Source organism: Macaca fascicularis, chromosome 6 (assembly GCF_037993035.2).
Source record: "Macaca fascicularis isolate 582-1 chromosome 6, T2T-MFA8v1.1".
NCBI classification, from domain to species: domain Eukaryota; kingdom Metazoa; phylum Chordata; class Mammalia; order Primates; family Cercopithecidae; genus Macaca; species Macaca fascicularis.
Genome location: NC_088380.1, coordinates 105427403 through 105453139, shown reverse-complemented (window position 1 = coordinate 105453139; position 25737 = coordinate 105427403). Strand labels below are relative to the sequence as shown.

At 37.9% G+C, this 25737-nt stretch overlaps 1 long non-coding RNA gene across 4 annotated transcripts in view; it reads right to left on the bottom strand.

Annotated features, from left to right (window-relative positions):
- The window catches only part of LOC102121657 (uncharacterized), a 67013-nt gene continuing 41276 nt past the window's right edge, over window positions 1–25737 (bottom strand). For 3 of the 4 annotated variants that reach the window (XR_012413987.1, XR_012413989.1, XR_012413988.1), the window contains 3 exons: window positions 24631–24748; window positions 20927–21047; window positions 1–1076 (listed from right to left, as the gene is read on the bottom strand). This is a non-coding gene — a long non-coding RNA (uncharacterized lncRNA). The remainder of the gene's footprint in view (window positions 1077–20926; window positions 21048–24630; window positions 24749–25737) is intronic. The other variant, XR_012413990.1, reaches the window with a different exon arrangement.

Below are 25737 nucleotides of genomic sequence, written 5' to 3'. Positions count from 1 at the left end.
TTTATTTTATTTATTTATTTAACTATCTGTTTGCTTACTTCCAGAGACAGAGTCTGACTCCGTCACCCAGGCTGGTCTTGATCTCCTGGCCTCACGATGTTGCCCAGGCTGATCTTGATCTCGTGGCCTCAAGTAATCCTCCCACCTCAGCCTTCCAAAGCACTAGGATTACCAGCATAAGCCACCTCACCCAGCCTACACGCTTTATTATGTAAGGGTAGGGTAGTATACTTGATAATCCTAGAGTCTTGTGGGCCAGTCAGGCAGACACAGAATTTAAAAGAATAAACAAATGGACAGTGGAATCTTGGAGTAGATTCTCTAATTCATCTCTTAGCGTATTAGTTTTCTATTGCCACATAATTAGTTATCTCAATACACAGTGGCTTAAACCAACACAGATTTATTATCTCATAGTTTCTTCGGGTGAGGAATTCAGGAGAATCTTAGCTGGTGTTGCCTTAGGGTTCCCCATAAGGTTGTAGTCAAGATACCAGCCCAGGCTGTAGTCATCTGAAGGCCTGAATGAGAGGAAAGGATCCACCTCCAAGATTGCTCACTTGGAGGGGGGTCTCAGTTCCTCACCTATGGACCTCTCCACAGAGCTGCTTGAGAGTCTTCACAACATGGCAGCCGTCTTCTCCATGATTAAGTGGTCCAAGAACCACATGTCTTTCATGATCTAGCCTCAAAAGACAAACTCCATCATTCCCACAATATCCTATTGGTTACACAGGTCAGCCCTTTTCAATGTTGGAGGAGACTATATAAGAACATGAATACCAGGAGGCTAGAATCCTTAAGGGCCATCTTGATGTCTGGTGCCACACCTAGCTCCTCCAGTGTTCAAGGTATTTATGGCATCCCCATATGGCCAACATAGATGTAGGCAGAAAAGCATCTTTGCCGAAGGCCTTTTCTATCTCCTTCCTCCCACAGCCTCTACAACCCTCTTCATATCCCTTTTCTCCTTGCCCTCATCTCCTTCAACCAAACCCCATGAGTCAGTCGTCTGGTCCTTCCTTGTTCGGCTCCTTCACATTCCATTGCCAAGTTGTTGCAGAGATTTTCAGTTGCTGAAGGCAGAAGAGAGAAGAGAAAAAAATCTTCATTAAGGTCGGTCTTTTACATTTTCGGTATAAGGCCATTAGCTTCTTCATACTACCACATATTAGTATATTGTTTGCACTTTATTGTACTAAAGAATATCTGTCTCCTTTTTGAATCAAATTTGCCACAGCCTTGTATTCTGGCTCTCAATAAGAGTCAGTCTTCACATGAGACATGTGGTGGGGAGATGAGGGGAGGGGAGTCAGAAATCCATATGCCACACAACAATTGCAATCCACAAATTACGTGTAGATTATTCCTTTGGTATACATCTTGTCTAGTAAAATATAAGCTTGCAAATGTACACAGTGATTACTTAGGAGAAGATTAGAGATTCACTGAAGAGGGGGAGTTTTTGAAATGAATTAAAGGAAGAGAATACCATGGTGTCTCCCTTCACCTACATGAGAGGACAGGGGTGTGTTTCCCTAAAAGCAAGCCAAGGAAAGGGGACCCTAAGAGGACCACTCAGAGATGAAAGTTTTCTCCAAGAGATAGTTCACTCCTTAGGTGGAAGTTTGCTGAGTGGCAACACTCTGTAGGCAAATTGATGAGAGTATTTGGGGAAGCTCTGACATGTCTCCAGGTATTTCTCCATGCATGAAGAAATGAAGGCACTCTAAAGGAATCTGTAAGCAGGAGACCACTGGAACAGCCCATAATGGTAGAGCAAGAACAGACACTTACAGGCAAAATGGCCTACACCTCCAGCATTTAGCTGGCCCTAGATGCATGAATTTTCCCATTTTCCATCATTTTGCCTGCTCTGGGAAGGAAACTGCATGAGTCTAGCAGGGTAAGAACTGAGGTCAGCCAGTAAGAGCATTACAAACACCAGGAAACTACAGTGCAAAGATCCCTGTGGGCGGAGAGGAAGGCAGAGAACACAGAAAACCATCCCACAAAAGAGAACTAGTGATGAACACCTGCCAAGGTAATCGGCATTGGTAAAACAGCCCCAGGCCAGACACAGCGGCTTATGCCTGTAATCCCAGCACTTTGGGAGGCCGAGGTAGGTGGGTCACTTGAGGTCAGGAGTTCGAGACCAACCTGGCCAACCTGGTGAAGCCCCGTCTGTACTAAAAATACAAAAACTTAGCCAGGCATGGTGGCACATGCCCGTAATACCAGCTACTCGGGAGGTTGAGGCAGAAGAATCGCTTGAACCCAGGAGGCAGAGGTTGCAGTGAGACAAGATTATGCCACTGCACTCCAGCCTGGGCAACAGAATAAGAGTTCATCTCAAAAAAAAAAAAAAAAAAAGGAAGGAAGAAAGGAAGGAAAGAAGGAAGGGAGGGAGGGAGGGAGGGAAACAGAGAGAGAAGGAAAGAAAGAAAGAAAAAGAAGGAAGGAAGGAAGGAGAGAAAGAAAGAAAAAGAAAGAAAGAAAGAAAGAAAGAAAGAAAGAAAGAAAGAAAGAAAGAAAGAAAGAAAGAAAGAAAGAAAGACCCAGAAAAAAAAGAATAATAATGAATCCCATAAAATATCCAGTAACACCTAACAATTACTGAGTAAATGCTTTACATAAATCAATTTATATGATTCTCAGGACTATAAGTCATTATTTAAAAAGTCATTATTGGGATTGTGAGGAAGGGACACTGTGGAGACACATAACCAAGGTGACCAAGCTAGTGGGTGGTAGGGGCTCCGACCCCAAGTCTCTCACTCAAGAGTTCATGATCTTAACCCCTTTTTACTGCCTCCTTTTTAACCTCTTTACCTCTCATCACACCCCTGCCCCCGACCTGGACGCTGGAAGAGCCAAGAACAGCGTAGTGAGCTGGAACTGAAAGAGGATGTGAAATAAGGAGACAGAAAAAAGAGTTAACACCTCACCTGTCCCCACCCACATCACTAATTCCTGAAACAGCGTCCAGCTGGAGGCTGAGGCAGGAGAATGCATGAACCCGAGAAGTGGAGGTTGCAGTGAGTGAGATCACAGCACTGCACTCCAGCCTGGGCGACAGAGCGAGATTCAATCTCAAAAAAAAAAAAAAAAAAACAGAGTCCATGCTAAGCCTAAAGGGAAAAATTTTTAAACTGGAGGCAAGATTAGAATGCTGGTTTAGAATGGACTTTTAAACACTTGGTGGCCGGGCGCCGTGGCTTACGCCTGTAATCCCAGCATTTGTGGAGGCTAAGGTGGGTGGATCACCTGAGGTCAGGCGTTTGAGACCAGCCTGGCCAACATGGTGAAAGTGCATCTCTACTAAAAATACAAAAAGTTGGCTGGGCATGGTGGTGCATGCCTGTAGTCCCAGCTACTCAGGAGGCTGAGGCAGGAGAATCTCTTTGAACCCGGGAGGCGGACGTTGCAGTGAGCCGAGATCCTGCCACCAGACTCCAGCGTGGGCAATAGAGCAAGATTCCATCTCAAAAAATAAATAAATAAGGCCGGGCTCGGTGGCTCAAGCCTGTAATCCCAGCACTTTGGGAGGCCGAGACGGGCGGATCACGAGGTCAGGAGATCGAGACCACCCTGGCAAACCCGGTGAAACCCCGTCTCTACTAAAAAAATACAAAAAACTAGCCGGGCGAGGTGAGGGTCGCCTGTAGTCCCAGCTACTCGGGAGGCTGAGGCAGGAGAATGGCGTAAACCCGGGAGGCGGAGCTTGCAGTGAGCTGAGATCCGGCCACTGCACTCCAGCCCGGGCGACAGAGCGAGACTCCGTCTCAAAAATAAATAAATAAATAAATAAATAAATAAATAAATAGATAGATAGATAGATAAATAAATAAACACTGTTAATGACTGACAAACTAAGAGATCTGTTAAAAAAAAAATGCTGTCAAATAGTGGAAAAGGAGAAGTCCAAAAATCAGCAGTGATATATAGTGGTGGAAAAATAAAGCTATTTTCTGATTATATACTATGGAATCCAGATCATTCAATAAATGCTTACGCTTTTATAGCTGCCTTTAGTAGTTTGAAACTGACAAAGTTGTGCTTATCCTTCTGCCATGCAGATCAAGAGAATTAACTCACCAATGTGTGGAGAAGATTAATTTTAGTCATAAATTTATTAAAATATAAGTCTGGAAGGACCTTGAGAAGTATCTATCTATTCTCCTTTCAAAAGAATGTGTTAAGTCTGACCAATAATGAAAAATAATTGGGCACACAATGTAAATGAAATATAAAGGAAAAATGATGATTGTTTTCAAAGAGTAATTGAATCATGACTTAATAAGAAAAGAAAAAACTAATAGGATATTTGCATGTTTTTTCAAAAACTCGTAACTCTGAAAATTTACAACTTTAAAAATTTTTCTTATTAACTGATTCATCTTTTTACTTTAATACTGGCAGTAACAATAAATAACTCAAAATAGTCAAAGCTGTAGGATACATGGTGAAATATTCTAACTTCCATAAACCACAACTCAAGAGTTTGAAATAAGTTAGACAAAGAACATTTATTTTTCTTCTGTTCACAGATATAAACCATTCTTTAAAAAAAAACAGATTTTCTAAAGACCTCTTTTGTTTCTAGCAGGTTTACACATCTAAAACTCTCTCAACAATTCTTGAGGAAAAAAATGTCAAAAACATTGATATTTTGTACCAGATTATTTTTACCTATTTTTACTCTGCTCATTATGATGAATCATGAAAAATTCTTTCCTTAATATTTTTTTATTGACTAAATGACTTTCCTAAGATATTTTCCATATAAAAGAGGTCTCAAGAAAAAAAAAAAAAAACACCCTTGTTAGAAAACCTAACTTGTCTACATAGTCTTTAAATTTCACTAATCTTGGAAAGGAGGTAATCTCTGGATGAGAAAAGAAGCCATTTCAAGGAGCTGAAACCCCAAACAATGGTTTGGTCTGGAGTTTGTAACTGCGCTCACAGAGGGCACAAAAATAACCGCTACCTCATTTTGCTTCCTTCCTGACCTATTGTAATTTACAAGTGTTATATATATTTTGAAAATTAATTTTGTCAGCATCTCCATTTTGAACTGAGGATAAAATTGAAGGGAAAGAATTCCAACATTTTTACTAACAGTAATAAATGTTAGGCCATATCTCCAGAAATTCTGAGTTGTAATGCATCTTGGGCGAAAACTGAATATTAGTATTTTTTAAATCGTCTCCCTAGGATGAGAATCACTGCTCTGGTTCATTTGTATATGCAGGTATGCCTTGTTATTCCTTTATTAATAAGACCTTATGTCCAAACCTAAAGATTAGGTAGATGCAAACCTCCAGCTATACCTTCATGCAGAGTCTGCCTTGTGTGTTCAACATTCCTGTAATTCTGCAACTACACTGTTCCTGGTCATTCGCTGTAGTTTTCCGAGTATTATAACACATATCTTAATTGTGAATCTAAATGAGTCCTAAATGGAATTTAAAAGCTGTTTTTTAAACCATTAAACATATTAGGTGCCTAGACACTACACATTCATTGAGCCTTTGCTAAAACTGAAATTAGGGTCTTGTTTTTACTTCAAATGACCCTTATTACAAATGTATTTCATATTCATTGGAATGACATTTTTTGGAATGACATTTGTATTTAAATGCATGTATATTTATTTCTGTAAATATTTCATTAATTCAGTCTTTGATAAAAAGTTGTTGATACTTCCTCAATTGCTTTATTTGGATGGAGATGAGTCCTCCCTTCTTTCAGAAGATCTCTGAAGCTGGCCTGATCAAGAGTTCTGGGTACATAAGGCAAAGTCTATGGTCTCATTTTGCCATACAAGTCAATCATCATTATTGCAACTGAATCCTCACTTGGTGAGAAAATCAGGAAAATGTTCATTCTCCAATTATAATGTGGCATATAAAACTGCACAATAATGGCAAACATAGACCTGGAAGCTAAGTAGGAAAAATCATTTTCCATTTGTAAAATATAAGGGTGTCTTTTCAACCAGCAAGGCCATCGAGTCTTTTATCTAACTGCTGATGTCAAAAATTAAATATAAGTATTTAGGCATTTTTAATTCAACAAGAATAACAGTTACTATTTAACTAGCATTTATATTACCATTCATATATTTTCTCATTCTCATGGCAAATCAATGAGACCAAAAAAAAAAAAAAAAAAAAAAGGCAAGCTTGAGCTTAGAAATATTTAATCATTTTTTTTCAGAGTGAAACTAGCAAAATGATGGCAAAAACAAGACCAAATTTTGAATCTCTTAATTTTTTTTTTTTTTTTTTTTTTTTTTGAGACAGAGTCTTGCTCTGTCATCCAGACTGGAGTGCAGTGGAATGATCTCGGCATGATGGGACTACAGGTGCCCACCACCACGCCTGGCTAATCCTCGGCCTCCCAAAGTGCTGGGATTACAGGTGTGAGCCACCGTGCCTGGCCTTGAAACTCTTAATTCTTACTTTATCTCTAATATAAACGTTAATATATTTTAGTTAAATGCAGGGGTATTTCTCTCAATAATTGTATTAGTCTGTTTTCTGTTGCTTATAACAGAGTACCTGAAATTGGGTAATTTATAAAGAAAATAAATGCATTTCTTAAAGTTACGGAGGCTGAGAAGTCCCAGGTTGAGAGGCAACATCTGGAGAGAGCCTTCCTGCTGATGGGGACTCTCCGACGAGTCTTGAGGCAGTGAGGGGCATCGCATGGACAGGAGCTGAGTGTGCTGAGGTGCTCGTTCTCTCTTCTTCCTCTTAGAAAGCCACCAGTCCCACTGCCATGACAACCCATTAATCCATTAACCCATTAATCCATGAATGAATTAGTCCATTCATGAGGGCAGGGCCCTCATCACCCCATCACCTCTTAAAGGCCCCACCTCTCCAATATTGCACATTGGAGATTACATTTCAACATGAGTTTTGGAGGGGACAAATATTCAAACTATAGGAATAATTAATCAAGCAACAAGTATTTCTTATTTGCCTAGCACTATATCCTCACACCCCATAGGATGCAAAGAAGAAAAAAGCATGATCTCATAGAATTTAAAGTCTGGTTGGATCTTGCTAAATTACTACCTCATTTAAATTTTAAATTCTTATTTCTTTAAGTTAACATTTTCAATAACACTGTGGCAGTTACAACCAGACAAACAAGAATGTGAGAAATGTTACAGAATTAGTTATGTATTTTTTAAACAAATGGAAACCAATTTTCAAAAAAGAAAAAAGAAATAAACCTACTGATGAACAACTGTTAAGACAAATGTCAATCAACTTTAATGTGTGGCCCTTGTTTAGATCCTACTTTGAATCAACCTAGTGTGGGAATAGGAACACTGAATATTTAATGATAGCAAGAAATCATGGGTCGTTTTTTTTGAAGAGCAATACTAATATTTTAGTCATATTTTTTAAATAGTCATCAAATTTTAGAGATAAAATTAAAAGGTTAAGAGCTAGTTAATAATAGCTAAAATTAAAAGGTTAGCAGACATCTATTGTTTACTGAGCATGTCATATGCTCCAAGGACTGTTGTAAGTATATTGCATGTATTATCTCATTTAAAACTTACAACATTAAACATTGGGTCTCATTTTACAGATGAAAAACTGAGAGTCAGATTTCTTAAAAGCAATACCTACAATCACAGAGCTAGCAAATGTCTGAGCTAACATTTCAATCGACGTCTGTCTGATTACAAAGTTCACACCTTAAGGTACTCTGTCTGCAGTTAATTGTGTTTTTATATACTGCAGAGCGCTAAGCTACGCTTTTAAAGGGAGAAGAAATTTAAAAATTTTGTAATTTTCTTTTTGAAACCAGAGAAATCAAAACTTTTACTGCTACTGAGAGTATATAAGAAATGCTCTCACAAAGAGCAAATCAGATTTTCTTTTGATTGTCACTGTGAGGAATTTGAGGAATTTCTTAGGGGACGCAGAAACATTGTTCTTCTCCTAAATTGGTTCTATAAATTCAGCAAGTGAGTGAACACATTCAAGAACAAGGGATATGGCAGAACAGGCATTTAAATCACTTCAGCTTCAAAATGCTTCATGCTCTCTAACTCCTTTTGATCATTAAGCCAGCAGTAAGAGGATATCTAAGTTAGAACATTTGGTGGAATATTTTCCAGAAAGTTTGTAAGAAATACTGGATCTTTGAAACGAATGAATTTTCTTCAATAACGTATTTGAAAGCAGATGAACCAGTGCCCCAAGGAGATAGCCTATTGTTATGAGCGCAGTGAATCCTTTATGGAGTCTTAGAAAATAATTGGATGTGGTTAAACCCAAGGGGTAGAGAGCTAGGACTGGAGAGATATTTCGAGCTACAGAAGCAGCAACGTCTCTCAGATGAACATGTTTGTCCTAGTATCTTCTCATGTGAAAGAATGGTGTGAGCCAGCATTAACACATTTTAAAATTTCAGAAAGGGAAAAAAAGAACTATTGCCTCATCTCCCGTCCATCCACCTCTCTACATGTAAAGCAGAGGATGTACCGTTCAGTACAGAAATGTTATTCATATGCGATACTTTGTATTTGTAAAATATGTGCAAGGAAAGAGCTAGCAGAAGTACATTATATCCATCCTGTAATTCCAGCTACTTATCTCCACCTCTAGCAAAAGATGAATTTGCAGATAAAAGAAAGTGCTTCTTCTCTGAATACTCTCTTCAGATAATAAAATTTTAAATCTGTTATCAGAGTCACAACAATTTAAAATTAGGAAAGATTTTGAAATTACCTAGTCAAACTTTCCTGTTTTGCATATAGAAAAAGTAAACCCAAAGAATTGACTCTCCCATATATTGTACATTTTCAGATACTTTTTTATCAAAAAAATTGACTAAATTATTAGTCAACTAATTTACCTAAGGTAATAATAGAGCTGGTTAATGAAAGATCTGGGACTAAAAATAAAACTTTCTTATCCCTCAGGATCATTGTGGAGCAAAAGACTACCTACATATATTGGGAAATTATAATTAAGCCTTCAAGGATAACTGTGCATATTTTAGATAAATCTTGCTTTATGACATAAACAATATCCCATGGGATGAAAAATTTTTAAATTTCAAATATGACATGAGAATAACTGAGTTCTGGAAATATGTATTTTTCTCCATTTCAAAGTGAAAACATTAGTGACAAGTATAGAAAATATTCTGAAAGGACTATAAAGAAGTAATAGCTTCCTTAAGAAGTAACACATATCAAGCCATTCTATGAAAAAGGCACGCATTGGGCATTGTGTGAATATTAAAGTACTTTTTCACCAGGAAAATTATTTGAAAAGGTCCTGTAATTTAGCATTTCTGAACAAGGCTGGATTGTTCATCTGAAAGTTCCTATGGCATTTTAATTTGTTTTTAAACATTCAACTGGATTCAGAATTCTGTTGGGAGGCTGAGGTGGGAGGATCAAGATTGAGGCTACAGTGAGCTGTGATTACACCACTATACTCCAGACTGGGTGAGAGAGCAAGACTCTACCTAAAAATATAACAATAATGACATACTTTACCATGGTATATAAAAACATTAAATTTTGTCTTTTCAAAACATCTTGTCCTGAAGATATAGAGGAGACCAAGTAATTGTTTCAAATGACTAAGTCATTTATATCTGTGTGGAAATGCATGTGGGAAATATCAAAACAGTAACAAATCTAAAGCTTAAATCTTCCAAGACATGAAGTCAAGAGGAATTCAATGTAATGGATGAATATGATCATGGCAAAAACATAAAAGAGCAGGTCTGAAGAAGCTCCTTCTGGCCAAATTTGGGATAATATGACATCAAAATAATAATCATCATAATGAATTATAATGCATTAAAATTTCTTCATTATTCAAAGTGTTAACAAGGAAAGAAAGAAAAATGAGAGAGAGGAGATAAAGCTAGTTTGTCAAACTATTAATAACTGGTAACTAAATAAAAGATATATGGAAATTCATATGTCATAATTGGAAAGCTTACATTCAATCAATTTATTGATGTTAGCTATTTCTATTTTTTAAAATATACATATATATATATAGACAAACATGGAGTGGTCTTCTTGTTATCTATGAAAGAAGAATTTGGAGAGCCTAATTTGAGTGGTGCTGGGTTTCTAGCACTTTCTGGAGGACAGGGCGTAGGACTTTTTATTAATTTGACAGTTAAACCATCATTATGAAACTGAGTATGCCAGGTCAAGCGCGGTGACTCACGCCTGTAATCCAGCACTTTGAGAGGCTGACGAGGACACATCACTTGAGGTCAGGAGTTCAAGGCCAGCCTAGCCAACATGGTTAACCCATGTCCCTACAAAAAACACAAAAATTAGCCAGCCATGGCGGCGGGCGCCTGTAGTCCCAGCTACTTCAGTGGCTGAGGCACAAGAATTGCTTGAACCCAGGAAGCGGAGGTTGCAGTGAGCCGATATTGAGCCACTGTACTTCAGCCTGGGCGACACAGTGAGACTGTCTCAAAAAAAATTTAAAAAAAGAAAATGAGTATGCCAAGTGCCAACTCTAGTGACACAAGTTATTAAATTCTTCTGAGTCTCTGTTCATGAAGACAACTCAATAGATTTGGGTAGGCATAAGGGAGGAGAACTATGCTGAGTACTCAATATGCTCTACTTGGCAGACAAATTTTTATTGACATTCTGATTGATACATCTATTTTCTCCTGTTTTAGTAAGTATACATGGTTAAATATGTCTAGTCAACTAGGAAAAATTGTGTTTCTGAGTTTTTAGACATGCAAACATTGGCAACAGAACAAAGATATGATCAATAACATAATACTTTTTTTTTAATTAGAGCCTTTATTTTACTACCAAATATTTCTGAAGTGACCTTGAAATGTAGTAATAATAACAGTAAGAAACTGACGTCAGAGGATACAAAACAGATAGCATTTTATGTTATAAACATCTTCAGGAAAGGCAAAAGAACTTTGACACACTTTCCAATAAAAGACAATATAGACTCTTAGTTACGAGAGGTTTCAGCCGGGCGTGTGGCTCATGCCTGTAATCCCAGCACTTTCGGAGGCCAAGGTGGGAGGATCACTTGAGGTCAGGAGTTGGAGACCAGTTTGGCCAACATGATGAAATCCTGTCTACTAAGAACAAAAACTAGCCAAGCGCTGTGGCAGGCGCCTGTAATCCCAGCTATTCAGGAGGCTGAGGTAGGAGAATTGCTTGAACTAGGGAGGTGGAGGTTGCAGTGAGCAGAGATCATACCACTGCACTCACTCCAGCCTGAGGGACAGAGTGAGACTCTGTCTCAAAAAAAGAAGAGGAGGCTTCAACAAGACAATTTTTTCAACTCTCATCTGTGGATTTCTTTGAAGGATCTCTAATTCCTACAGATGAGTAAGTTGAAATTAATTCATTCAACCAGCATTTGTTCAGAGTCTGTTACATGTGAGGCTTCACTCTGGAGATTCAGTACTAGTCCCTACTTTCATAAATGTTTTGTTATATATTATTTGTAATTTATTATAAAATTCTTCAACATGGATGGCAAGGTAATATTCTTCCACAGAGGCCTTTGTCTGTCAAACCACACTCTATTTCATGTGTTATACTGGCCTAATCTTCCACAGAGGCCCTTGTCTGTCCAACCACACTCTATTTCATGTGTTACACTGGCCTAATTAATGCATCAGATTATTTCAGTTTCCAGCACAACACCAGAAGACAAACTAGGCGGACCCCATAATGACAAATCCGGGTAATGCCAAATCTAAGACAGTCTTACAACTAATCAAAATTGTCTAAAGATTATGTCATGCCAGATGTCCTAGATCCTCAGTATTTATTCTGTAACAAATATTGGCCATATAAATTGTTTCTGGGAGCAGCTACAAGACAGTGCCATAATCTGTCTGGATACCCAAGGAGAGGGTTAGTGGTAGCAGGTGGAAAGTAACAGGATATCAGCATTGGAATCTGACTAATTTGTGGGAACCTTCTCAGCACCAAATAAATATTATAGATGAAATCATCAAGATGAAATGGAAATTCTGGAATATCATGGGAAAAGTCTGGAAGGAAAAGCTTACAGTAAATGAATCAAATACACCCTTACATGGAAATACAATGAATAAAAAAAGAACAATGATTAGTATATTTACAAATGCTTAGGGGATTTTACATAACAACAAGAAACAAATAAGAAATGCAATACACTATAACAGTTGTTCCTGGATAGCCATTTTGGCACAAGCACAATGGGAATTATTTTAAAAAATTAATAGAATATGTATTATAAAGCACCCACATTGGACAGGTCAATTAGAGTTCTGAAGACAGATATCTGCTCAGCGCCTCCAAATTGTAGAAACAAAAGAAAGAATTAACATTTATTCCAACTTTTTAGAAGGAATTGTGATTTAGAAAATTAAATAGACCCAGTTGAAGAAAAAACAGTCTACGTGACGAAGAAAGCTAACTAATAAGTGTGAAATAAATGATAAGAATCATAGATATAACTATTTGCCCTGATTAGATTATTGATGCAGCCAACTCTTATCAGTTGGTGTTAAAATAAAATAACATAAATGGCTGTTGGTGACCTGAAAATTCATACAGTTCTAGACAAAAAAATTTGATCACAATCTGAGAAACGTAATTTTGCAATAGAAGAATCAGACTTATATTCCCTTGATCCTGTGGCCCAATTTAATATCACCACTGGTGGGACAATCAGACATTTATGACCGTCAATGTGATGCAATGTTAAGTGTACAACATCACCTATGATTTTAACTTTGACAAAAATGTTTAACTTGAATTTAATGCAACCTTTAGATTTGACTGCCAGATTACAGAGATTACTGGAGATGAAGAAACAAATAAAACATCACCACAAGAAAGGGATCAAACAGCATAAGATCTTCTAAAGGACAACTGGGAGGACTTCAGCAAGTCAGAGTATCATTATAAAAGGTACTTTCAAAGAATAGAAGAGACTCATGGGATTTAACAGAATGTACTCAGACTGGATCTTGATTCAGATTAAACCACTTGAAAAGGGAAAAATAGGAGAAATTTAAATATAGAGTGAGTATTACATGATACTAACAAACTAATAACTTTGTTAGGTGAGATCATGTCATTTTGGCTACGTAAGGTGTTTTCAAGGAAGCATATTGTTATATTGGGGGAAATGTTTATTTTACACAAAATAGGTCATCATAGGCAATGCAATATATACATAAGCATAGGCTTTAATCTGCAAACTATAAGCAGAATACTTATACTAAGGATAATTAGCATTTGGAAGACTATTCAAAAGCCCTTCAAGAGTAGCTTCAATTATCTCTATTTCCAGTCACCAAACCTCCATATGCACCCCCTGCATCTAAAATAAAAGTGAAAATTATTTTTAAATAAATAAATAAATATGCCACTCATACCTACGTTGTGGGAAAAGAGATATATAGAGTCTACCTACATCTAACTATTAGAAGTAGTTAACTATATAACTACCAAAGGAACCTGATTGTGAACAAGCAATGTAGTTAATGCCAGTTTGAGTTAGAGTCTAACAAACTGCAAGAGAGGTAACTTCGGGCACTCCTGTAAACACTGTGTTGAAAGCAAAAACTCACTGTGTTAGCTAAACAGGAAATTGTTCTCAAAGAGTTTACATTATGTAAAATAAAAGTAACATCTGGATATCTATTTTCAAACCAAAATTTAGTGCTTAGTTAAACTTTAACCAGTTTAATTCCCAATTCCTTGCCTTTTTATTTTCTCCACAACAGTATCACACTCCTTAAAATAGATTTTTACTATCTTTTTAACATCAAAAGTATATTTATGTTAGTTCTTTGAAGCTAATCCTAAAACATTTTAGACCTACAAGTCCCACAAAGTGAAAAAACAAAGGATGTTTCATAGGACTTTGGGTTCCATCTTATTAATTGATCATATATCATTGCTTTCCATTTACATGCTAATTCTGAATAAGGGCAAGAAAAAAAAATCTCAGGTTCTTTGTTCAAAAAAGTATTCCTCGTATTGAATCTTGTCACAGTAACTACCAGCTTTGTAGAAGCACAAAAGGAGAAAGAAGCTCCTTAATATTAGATTATTCAGGGCTTGACATTCTTGCTGAGTAAGCAACATATTTCAAAAAAATCACAGGTCAGATGTCAAATCTTCCTGGCCAAGTGATGACCTGTTTTAAGATTCCCTAGTCACAATTTGTTAGAGCATCTGGCTTTCAATATTTCCTACTACTAAGCCTTTATGCGTGAAGTAATTTATACAAATAAACAATTTATATTTGATGCTGTTTTAATTTGGAACTAATTACATGATATTTAAATACAAATTTGCCCCCATTTTATGTAATAAGGCTACTCCTGACAAATTATCCAAACATTAAATATTTGTGGAGTATATATTTTAACTTCACCAGGAGTCCTTACTTAAAATAATAGCATCTACAATATACAATGGAAAAAATTCTTTATGTAACAGCAAAAGTAATTTATGCTAAGTTGTGGGTGCTTTTGGACAGCAACTTTATATTTGCATTTCTTTCATGTGTGCCTAAATCTATGTGTCTAAATAAGGTGACACATAGATTTTAAGTCTCATTATTCCAGCTAAACAAGTGGAAATTTAAATTTATTGACATTTCATATATAAAGGCTTGAGTCACATTTATAAATGAACCATTGTTTTATTTCTTCTTAGGACATTTGCAAAGTTAGGATTAAGGCCAGCTGAAGAAAAGTTGATATATTTCCTCTAGGACAATATCACTGTCATTGGTGTGCTTCCACCAGTGAAGGGTGGTGCTTTGAGACCTTACCATGTCGCCAAGCTTTCCTCCAGAGCTGAGAAAGAGCAGAAGTGGCTCACATGCCACCCAGTTATTCCAGTTCTATTAAAAAAATGTTTCCCTACAGAGTATACTCTATTTACTAACATTTGCAGAAACATGTAGGAAAAATTAAATATGAAGCACTCTTTCAAGAAACACAGAAAAGAGAGTATCTTAGTCTGTCTGAGCTGCTATAACAAAATATTATAAAGTGGATAACTTTAGGCCAGGCACAGTGGCTCCAACCTGTAATCCCAGCACTTTGGGAGGCCGAGGCAGGCCGATCACCTGAGGTCAGGAGTTCAAGACCAGCCTGGCCAACATGGTGAAACTCTGTCTCTTCTAAAAATACAAAAATTAGCTAGGCATGGTGGTGCATGCCTATAGTCCCAGCTACTTGGGAGGCTGAGGCAGGAGAATCGCTTGAACCCAGGTGGTGGAGGTTGCAGTGAGCCGAAATGGCAACACCGCACACCAACTTGGGCAACAGAGCAAGATTCGGTCTCAAAATAAACAAATAGGATAACGTATAAATAACAAACACTTACTTCGCACAGTTCTGGAGGCTGGAAGGTTCAAGATTAAGGTGCTGGCAGATTTGGTATCTGGTGAGGGCCTGCTTCCCTTCATGAGGGCTCGGTGCTCAAGACTTAATCATTTTCTAAAACACCCCAACTTTTAATACCACCACTTTGGGGGTTAGGATTTCAACACAGGAACTTTAGGGGACACAAATATTTAGTCTGTAACTGGACAAAGTCTTTCAAGATCACCAGCTTCAAGGTAGATAACAGACTTTGTGATCAATTTAAATTTTTTTAGGCACTTCCTTCTTCCTATTTTAATCTATTTCAACAAGACTTCTTCCTTCTGGCAGCTGATGGTGTTAACTGCACTCTTGCCTAAACTGCTTTAAGCACCATCTTGTATTTAACTGGTTTATAATCCTCAGGAGCCTCAAGTCCCCACCCAGTATTTGCCTTGAACTGGAGGCCATTATATTAAGTGAAATAACTCAGAAACAGAAAGTCAAATACCACATGTTCTCACTTAACAAATGGTAGCGAGGTAACATGTACACTTGGACATAGAGTGTGGAGTAACAGACACTGGAGACTCAGAAGGATGGGAAGGTGGGAGGGGAGTGAAGGATGAAAAGTGGCTTAATAGGTGCAATGTACGTTATTCAGAAGATGGTCACAGAAAAAGCCCCAGACTTCACCACCATTATCCAAAATATCCATGTAGCAACACTGCACTTGTAGCCCTTAAATTTATGCAAATAAAAAAATGTTTTAGATGTACCTACTTCTGATAGAAAGTAGATACAAAAATCACCCATTATTTCATAATCAAAGAGTAAGAAAATTACATTGCATGTCTTCTCAATATGTTTTTATATATGCTTTTAATTTGTTTTAAAATTTTTACCAAAAAAGTCATATTATATAAATTTTAGCCTATTTTCCCTTAGTAGTATATTATAATATTTTCACATATCAAAAAATATTCTTCTATAATATGATTTTAAAGGAATCATAGTAATAATGGTGTTTTTAAGTAATTGAACAATATTCATCTTATGAGTACCTCCTTAGAGATAAAGCAACAGAAAGAATCCATAGCAGCAAAAGTGTATTGAGCTTTTCATTTGTTTTTACATATCAAAGCAATTTTTGCCAAATGCCTACTATTTGTCTTTTATGTACTAGGAAAACAAAGATAAGTTTTTAGAGCAGTTATAGGTAGGTTAGTCAAATATTATGTGTTGGATACTATGACAGAGATAGGCCTACACGGTACAGGAACACAGAGAAGAGGCCTCTAAGTAAGAATGGGAGTTACCTGTTAAGTGACACTAAGTAAACTTTTGAAGGACAAGGGGGATGGAAATTGCAGTACAAACAGCATAAGTACAAGGAGTCCTAGAAACAGTCAAGCATTAATTCACAAATTGGCTTGATCATAAAAATCAGTAGAGACTGGCAGGCGCAGTGGCTCACACCTGTAATCCCTGAACTTTGGGAGACCGAGGCAGGTGGATCACCTGAGGTCAGGAGTTTGATACCAGCCTGGCCAACAAGATGAAACTCCATCTCAACTAAAAATAAAAAAAATTACCCGGGCGTAGTGGTGGGCACCTGTAATCCCAGCTACTCAGGAGGCTGAGACAGGAGAATCACTTGAACCCAGGAGGTGGAGGTTGCAGTGAGCCGAAATCATGCCACTGCACGCCAGCCTGGGCAACAAGAGCAAAACTCTGTCTCAAAAGGAAAAAAAAAAAATCAGTAGAGACATTAAAAAAGTCAGTAGAAAAATAAGCCCCACTCCTAGAGATTCCAATTTAATATGTTTAGGGTCAGGCCAAGAATCTGCATGTTTAATTATGTCCCAAGAAATTCTTACATTCAGTCAAGGTTAAAAAAAATTCTAAGTCCCTCCAACTGGAAACCTGCTTGTTTTACAATACAGCAGTAAGGAAGTAGCCATCACTGAAGCTTGGAAAGTGGCCAAAGACAGAATGCGTGGGTTAAGCCTTGAAGTTTATCCTGAAAGATAAAGGACTGAATCCAAGTTTGCAGAGCAGATTAGCATTTTAGAAGGATCACTCTGTAAGAAACGGGAGTATGACGTGTAAGGAAACCTGCTTTTGAGGAAGCTAATGCGGCAATCTAGGTGAGAAGTCATTGAGACCTTAATTTAAAAAATGGTTATGAGTTTAGGAAAGAGGAGAACAAGAGATACCAAGGAATTAGAAGCCACGGGGGTTAGGGATTGATTGAGTATAAGTGAGAGTGACCTAGGAAGACTCCCAGGGAAGTGGATTGGGTGACTGGATATGAGATATGCCATTTATGAAAATGTGCCATTCAAGTAAAGCGCAGGTTTGAAATGCATAAGTTCAATTTTAGATATACTGAATTTTATTGGAAACTCAATTGTAGGTTCCATCGCAAACTCAAAAGGAAGATTTGTCAGGAGGAAGTTTGTAATGTAACAGTGATCGAAGTTGAAGCCATGAGGAAGATAACACTTAATGTTTAAGCAGAAAAAAAGAGACCTACAATGGAGACTAAAAAGAATTATCTTTTTTCTTTTTAAGGAAAGAATAATGCCACAGAAAACAAAGGAGGACTCCAAAAGGAGAAGAACTGCTACAGATACATCAAACAAAACAAGGACAAAGCAAAGTTCTCTGAACTGTGCCATATGGAATTCAGTGGTGCAGGTATCAGGAGCAACTCCTCTGCACATGTTTCTGGTGGGCTTGGCCAATCAAATGTTTCCTTCCTAGGAGCTGAATCTTAAGTGGTGACACAAGGAGGAAAGGTAGTTGAACCTTAGTAAACATACATGATTATGGATGTCCACGGTTTCATTTCAGTGATCCTGTGCTTTCTGCCCTCAGGAAGCTTGACTGTTTAGCATTTTCTTCTATTCTGCATTATACCAGTATATTTCCAACGAATACCATTTTTTTCCATAAGTTGTTCTCAATTTGTTTCTTTGGCTTTTAATTAGAGACCCAAAACTGCCAAAGTAATTTTACTTTTGCTTTCATTTTTCAATAAGACAAACTACTGTTCTGTTTATTTTCTGAAGTAAAACAGGAAAGAGGCAGATGATTGATATAATGAAGTCATTGAGTATACAGAAGAGGATGGAATCCAATCTACAGGTTGAGAAATGAGCCTCGAGTTAGATAGGCACGTTTTCCATCAGGAAGGAAAAGTACAAATGCCAATAAATAAGCATGTAAGTAAGAGGGAGAGGAAGGTGCAGTTTTCACTTTGTGCCCTTGGCTTTTCACAATGAAATGGACAGAATCATCATCTGCTGAGTGTAAGAAGAGTTGGAGGTTTTGACAGTAAGGGAAATGTTTTGAATACCCACTGTCAGTTGATCAGAAGCACCTTCACCATAACTGAGGACTCAGCCTTGGTCAAAAAGCAACAACATACAGTGACATCAATTGGTATGGCTGTGTGATTTTTCTCCAGGAACTCTCAGCTGCTCAGTTCCAGAGTCAGAGAAACAGGATGGCTGGATTAAGAGTTGAAAGTAATATTGATAGCATAATTTAAGTAGTGGACACCAGTGTGTGGGGCTGAACAGGGAAAATGGGAAGACAGAAGGAGACTAATTGATTAGGAGAAAATGGAGGGCTCAAAGCATATGGGGTCATGAGGTCAAAGGGCAGACATAGTTCAAACAAGGACAAGAAAGTTACCAAAAATAAATGGTGGGGAAAAGCAGATGTCTTGCCTAAACATCAAGCCTGTATCTGAATCTCTCTGTGAATGGAGGGTTCACGTTTATCTGCCTTCCGACTGCTCTACTCAGCTAACAGTCAGACTTTCTAAGGATTCCTAATCTGTTTTTCTGACTTTCGCCCACAAGCTGGATGACCACTTGGTGGAGCTCCTGCAAAGAGAATGTCAGCCCATTGGTTAACAAGATATCCTGAAAAACTTGAGATTCTGTAAAATTATGCAGTTTACTTTAGCCCGGTCCAATAAATGGTGGACTGATTGAGAAATACTTTAAAAAAAAAAAAATTGTGAGCTACCCTTTCCCTGTTGCTTCCAATACAATGACAACTGACTTCTGGTGCTTGGAGCAACCAAGATTTTGGAAGTTTCTTTGATCTTAATGCAGCAATGAGTCTTCCCTCTATTACTAGCCTAAGCTTAATCTAGTCCTTCATCAGTTGTAGAAATATAATATCTTTAAGAAAGGATCGGAAAAAGAGACCATAATTAAGACACTGCTCCTTTAGGCCTAGCCTATTAATAATACCTTTAATCTATTTTACCTCACAGGTTTAAAAAAATTCTGCATATTGCTTAGTGCCACCCATACTGCTGATGATGAACAATGATCTGTTGCATAAATTGCCACCTACCTTTTATTCTGTAGCAGCCATTCATTACAACTCTAAAGTCAGTAATTACCAGTGATGAAAGTGGCATTATCTGCCGTGACTTCCTGTTTGGTTTTACTTTGAAAGTGCCTTAGCTGGTTACCTTACTTGGATAGTGTAGACTGTTCCAGTGCCATAGACAACTTATCTCCTGTCCTGGGCATAGTCCCCAAAATAGTGCCTTCATTACTGCTAGGAGAGACTGTGGCTTAATTATACTATATTCATCTCTATGACTAGCCAGACAAGTCAAACCATAAGGTTTCATTACATGGTTATTATAGTTTCATCATGGTTTATGACCAAGAGCACACACTTTCTAATGCAGCGTGAGAAAATCAAGAAGATGTAGTTAGATTAATTAATTTGCAGCAAAATACTATCTGGAGGCTCAGGAAGACTGGCAGGTGCTTACAGTTCAACTCCATGTCATAGATCAAATTTTAAAATTTCAATAAGCAGTTTCTTTTCTTTTTTTTTTTTTTTTTTTTTGAGACGGAGTCTCGCTCTGTCACCCAGGCTGGAGTGCAGTGGCCGGATCTCAGCTCACTGCAAGCTCTGCCTCCCGGGTTTACGCCATTCTCCTGCCTCAGCCTCCCGAGTAGCTGGGACTGCAGGCGCCCGCCACCTCGCCTGGCTAGTTTTTTGTATTTTTTTTAGTAGAGACGGGTTTCACCGTGTTTGTCAGGATGGTCTCGATCTCCTGACCTTGTGATCCACCCGTCTCGGCCTCCCAAAGTGCTGGGATTACAGGCTTGAGCCACCACGCCCCGCCAGTTTATCTTTTTTTAATTGACAGATGTAGTGGTTACCTTTAGCTGTCATAGAATTGAATAAAAATCTGAGATAATGAGATAATACGATGTTGACATGTTTATAGGTGGCAAAAATAAACCTTAATATTGTGTCATCAATTTCTTCTTCTCTGCACCTATAATTATGCAGGCTGTGTGGATTTCGTTCTTTTCATACTGGTGGTGTTATATGATACTCGGTCACATTCCCCCTAAGATAATGAGGCTGAATTGTAGATCTGGAGCAAACTTTTGCCCTTGGATTGTTGACAGGCGCTGCAATTTAATTAAGTTGACATTTCTAGCATAAACTCCCAGAGATAGAAGACACCACAGAGAATCTTTTATCTAACCTTCTGCCCAGTATAGGAAATCTCTCCACAGCACACCCAGCAGGTTGCTTTTCCAGTCTTCCTTGATTTCATCAGCATCCCAAATTATTCACTGGGTGTTTAATCATGGTTCTGCTTTCTTCTAGGAAACATACATACACAGAGTCAAATTTTCTATCAGAGAGGACAAAAGGGAAATGAGTTGTCTATCAGAGAGAAATGGGCAAGGACAAAAGGGAAATCATTAGTGGAAAGAAAAAGGAGCGCTAAAGGGCAGGATGATGAGAAACAGGGGGAAGAGATACATGCAGTTTAAGCAGAGCAATCCCTTTCACTAAGCCCTTTCCATTCTCTTGCAATACTCTCAGGGATTACAGATTGGAAGGCACTGCACTGGTGTGGAAGTAGGCTGAGAAGAAACATGGGTCGGGCACAGTGACTCATTCCTATAATCCCAGCACTTTGGGAGGCCAAGGTGGGAGGATCACTTGAACCGAGGAGTCTGAAACTGACCCTGGCAACATAGCAAGACCCTTTCTCTACAAAAAACTTTAAAAATTAGCCAGGCATGGTGGCACATGCCTGTAGTCCCAGCTTCTCAGAAGGCTGAAGTGGAAAAATCACTTGAGCCCAGTAAGTTGAGGCTGCAGTGAGTCATGACTGCACCACTACACTTCAGCCTGGACAACAGAGTGAGACCCTGTCTCAAAAAGAGAAAGAAAAGGAAAGGAAAGGAAAGGAAAGGAAAGGAAAGGAAAGGAAAGGAAAGGAAAGGAAAGGAAAGGAAAGGAAAGGAAAGGAAAGGAAAGGAAAGGAAAGGAAAGGAAAGGAAAGGAAAGGAAAGGAAAGGGAAGAGAAGGGAAGGGAAGGGAAAGGAGGGGAAAAAAGGAGAAGAGAAAAGAGGAGAAGGAAAGGGAAGGTAAGAAACATCGACTGGAGAGAAGTGTCAATGTCATTATCAGAGCCTACAGAGGCATTAATGTGGCCAGTACTGTGTCTTTGTTTGGGGGTTAAGAAGGAAGGTCTACTTAGGTCAGCATCTAAGAAAGATGCATTCCTCTATTTGTACTGCTAACTTCTAATCTGTCCCCTACCTGACCCACTAACTGTGGACCCACTAACTCTATTAACAGTAGGTATAATTGTATTAGTATAGATCTCTTTTTAAAAAGATGAAACAAGGGCTTATGTGCAAGGGATTATTTTGGGAAATGATCCTAAGTTTTAAGGAGTGAATGGACTGGAGAGAGTAAAATAGGGAAGAAAGGCAAGCAGTATCAGGGGAAGAAGGTCTCAAGCTGAACATGACCACAGATCATGATCCATTGAAAATCCTCTAAAGATCCATATAGAATGAGCCTCAAAATTCTGCAAACAAGGTACAGAAGAAGGTGGCATTTATCCACTGGGGTCTGTCCCTGATAGGTCATGATTTGCCTTAATGATATTAACCTCTCGTATACAATGTGTGAGGCAGATCTGTTACCTACCACAGACACCCCAGTTGCCCTCTAGAGTTAGCAATGGGGCAGAAATTAAGAAAAGCCAAGTGTGGCCTGGCACAGTGGCTTACATCTATAATCCCAGCATTTTGGGCGGCCGAGGCAGGCTGATCACGTGAGGTCAGGAGTTTGACACTAGCCTGGCCAACATGGTGAAACCCCTGTCTCTATTAAAAATAAAAAATTAGCTGGGCTTGATGGCAGGTACCTGTAATCCCAGCTACTTGGGAGGCTAAGGCGGGAGAATCAGTTGAACCCATGAGGCTGAGTGCACTCTAGCATGGGCAGCACAGCAAGACTCCACCTCAAAAAAAAAAAAAAAAAAAAGGAAAAGAAAGAAGAATTAAGAAAAGAGAAAAAAAGAAAAGAAAAGGCAAGTGTAGGCTGAATAATGGACACTTCCAGATTAAAGGAGACTAAAAAGATATAAGAAGTAAAATGCTATGTGTGATCCTGTTCAATTCTGAACCAGTAAAAGAGTCACAATTCATAAAAGACATGATTAGAAAAATTTACAAACTTGTATTAGGTGTATTGATTAAAATATTATATCAATGTCAATAGTGATGTTGATTTTTACCTAGCCAAGAACAGTGGTCTCAGTGATGATTGGTGTAAAATTAGGTCCAAGAATCTACGAGTTGGGGCACACCAGGTGCCTACACAACAATTAGCCCTAGATTTTCTTTTTAAATAAAAACTCTGAACATCACTAAAAATGGAAAAGTAATAACTTTATAGTGGAGAAATCTGGTGGACATCACCAGTGTTGGGACAAACTGACATCACATGCCTCCTAACGTGATGTATTAAGAAGAAAACAGTATTATTCTTACATGGTATTTTTACATGCTAACTTGCATAACCTGGATTGAGTCATACAAAAGCATTAAACAAACCCAAATTAATTTCCTTTCTACAAAATAAATGCCCTGAACTCTTAAAAATATCAGTATCACAAAATAAAAAGAGTAATGGACACTTCCAGATTAAAGGAGACTAAAAAGATATAAGAAGTAAATGCTATGTGTGATTCTGTTCAATTCTGAATCAGCAAAAAAGTCATAATTCATAAAAGACACAATTAGAAAAATTTGCAAACTTGTATTAGGTGTATTGATTAAAATATTATATCAATGTCAAATTTCCTAGGTTTGATCATTTTACTACAGTACATAGATGAATATGCTTGTTCTTAAGAAATACACACTGATGTATTTAGGAGTAAAGCAGCATGACATCTGCAGCTCACTTTCAAATGGTCCTGTATATATGTGGGCAGGGTGGGAGAAAGAAATCAAATGTGGTAAAATGTTAACAATAGTGAATCTGTGTGAAGTATATGGGTGATCTTTGCACTATTCTTGCAACTTTTCTGTAAGTTTGAAAGTATTTGAAAGTAAAAAGTTTAAAAACTGTAAGCTCTGGACCAAAGGGAATTATAGCGAGGGTTCAAAAGACCTGAGCTGTAGTCCAAAGTCATTGATGCTTGTTGTTTCTGTTTTCTCATCCACAAACTTTATAGAATTACTGTAAGAGCTAAATAAAGTGATTGATGCAAAAGACGTTTGAAAGGTTTAAAATTACACACAATTGTGTAGTACTGTTAGAAATGGGAGTCTGACATTTGAAGATGTCTTAATAGATGGGGTGTTAGACCATGTATCATCTAAGCAGTGACAGACACATACAGAGAAACAGAGGAATGTGTGGGTTTATAACTTGAAAGCAGAGAGCATTTTAGGTCATTTTCAGCTACTAACTCCTTATTCCAAACTGGTACCCTTTAACAAACTTTATCTACTGTATACTAGACAATATGTATATTGTAAGAATTGTAAGGATGAATGATTCATATTCTCAAGGAAATTAGAGCTTATTAGGGGATAAAACTACAAAACTAAAAATCAATAATATGATCTGTTAAGAAATGACTACAGAAACAAAAGTAAGAAAGCAGCAAATGTGAGGTTTGAGGATAGAGACAAAAGAATTTCTGACAGGAAGTAATATTTGAATTGAGCCTTGATGAATGAGAATATCACTTAGAAATAAGAAAAGGAGGACCGGGTGCAGTGGCTCACACCTGTAATCCCAGCACTTTGGGAGGTTGAAGCGGGCAGATCACCTGAGGTCAGGATTTTAAGACCAGCCTGGCCAATATGGGGAAATCCCATCGCTACTAACAATAAAAAAAGATTAGCCATGCATGGTGGTGTGCACCTGTAGTCCCAGCTACTCAGGAGGCTGAGGTACGAGAATCTTGAATCCCAGTGGCGAAGGTTGCAGTGAGCCAAGATCGTGCCACTGCATTGTAGCTTGGGCAACAGAGTGAGACTGTCTAAAAAAGAAAAAAGAAAAGGGCATTTTAGGCAAAGAGAATGGCTGAGGAAGCTATAAATATACCTTACATATTTAGTCTCTGCAATTTTTTGCCTCCTGTGTGACAGCTTCCCCACATTACCCTTCCTAACTAAATACCCATGAAGCCATGAGAATTCCCTCCATTTTTATTTCTTGTTTTGTCACCAACTTTGAAATTTTATAGTGTATTAAAATAATGGATGGTCCACCACAGTCATGAAGAATGAATGGAACCTCCTGATAAAAGTGGGTTTTGTGAGTTTTTTTAGGGATGGTTAATTTTTTAAAATCTGATTCTGGAACCCAAGAAGACTATTAAATGTTTTTAAATTAAAAAAAAAACAAACATCTGTATACCACGCTGTTCTTCTTTGCATTGGGATTTGGGTTATTTCATAGAGCAGTTTAATTAATGGTGCAAATTAGTCTAATTACCAAATTAGCCTAAAGCTCTCAGAAGTGAGGTCAATGGATACACATGCCGTGGAAAGGCCAGACTTTTCATAAAGCCACAAAAACTATTTTTGGTTCCCAGAAGATGACTTGGTTAGTATCAAAAACAGTAAGATACACCTTCATTTAAGACACAAGTGAAAGACACTTCTGCGGTTAATAAATTTCACTTGCAGCAAGGGAGTAGAAGCCTCAAGGAGATACACTCCACTGCTTCTACAGAGAGGTAGAAGTGGAGTTTCAGTTTTAATTTTGTCCTGTCTTTCTTTGAAATGATTCTAGCTTCTGCTTTTGAACAAACTGTAACAGTTTCTCATCCTTGTTTTACTGTCATTGAATATGAAATGGAGAACTTGTTTTTGAGACAGGAAATGCTAGTGAAACTCCTCGCTCCTGTCAGCACTTTCTAAGCAAAGTTAGGCACACTGCTTGCATTCTCTGTATTTAGAGATCTTCATCTTTACAAGATTCTTATTGGAATCTGGAAGCTAGAATAATCCATACTCAGGCTTC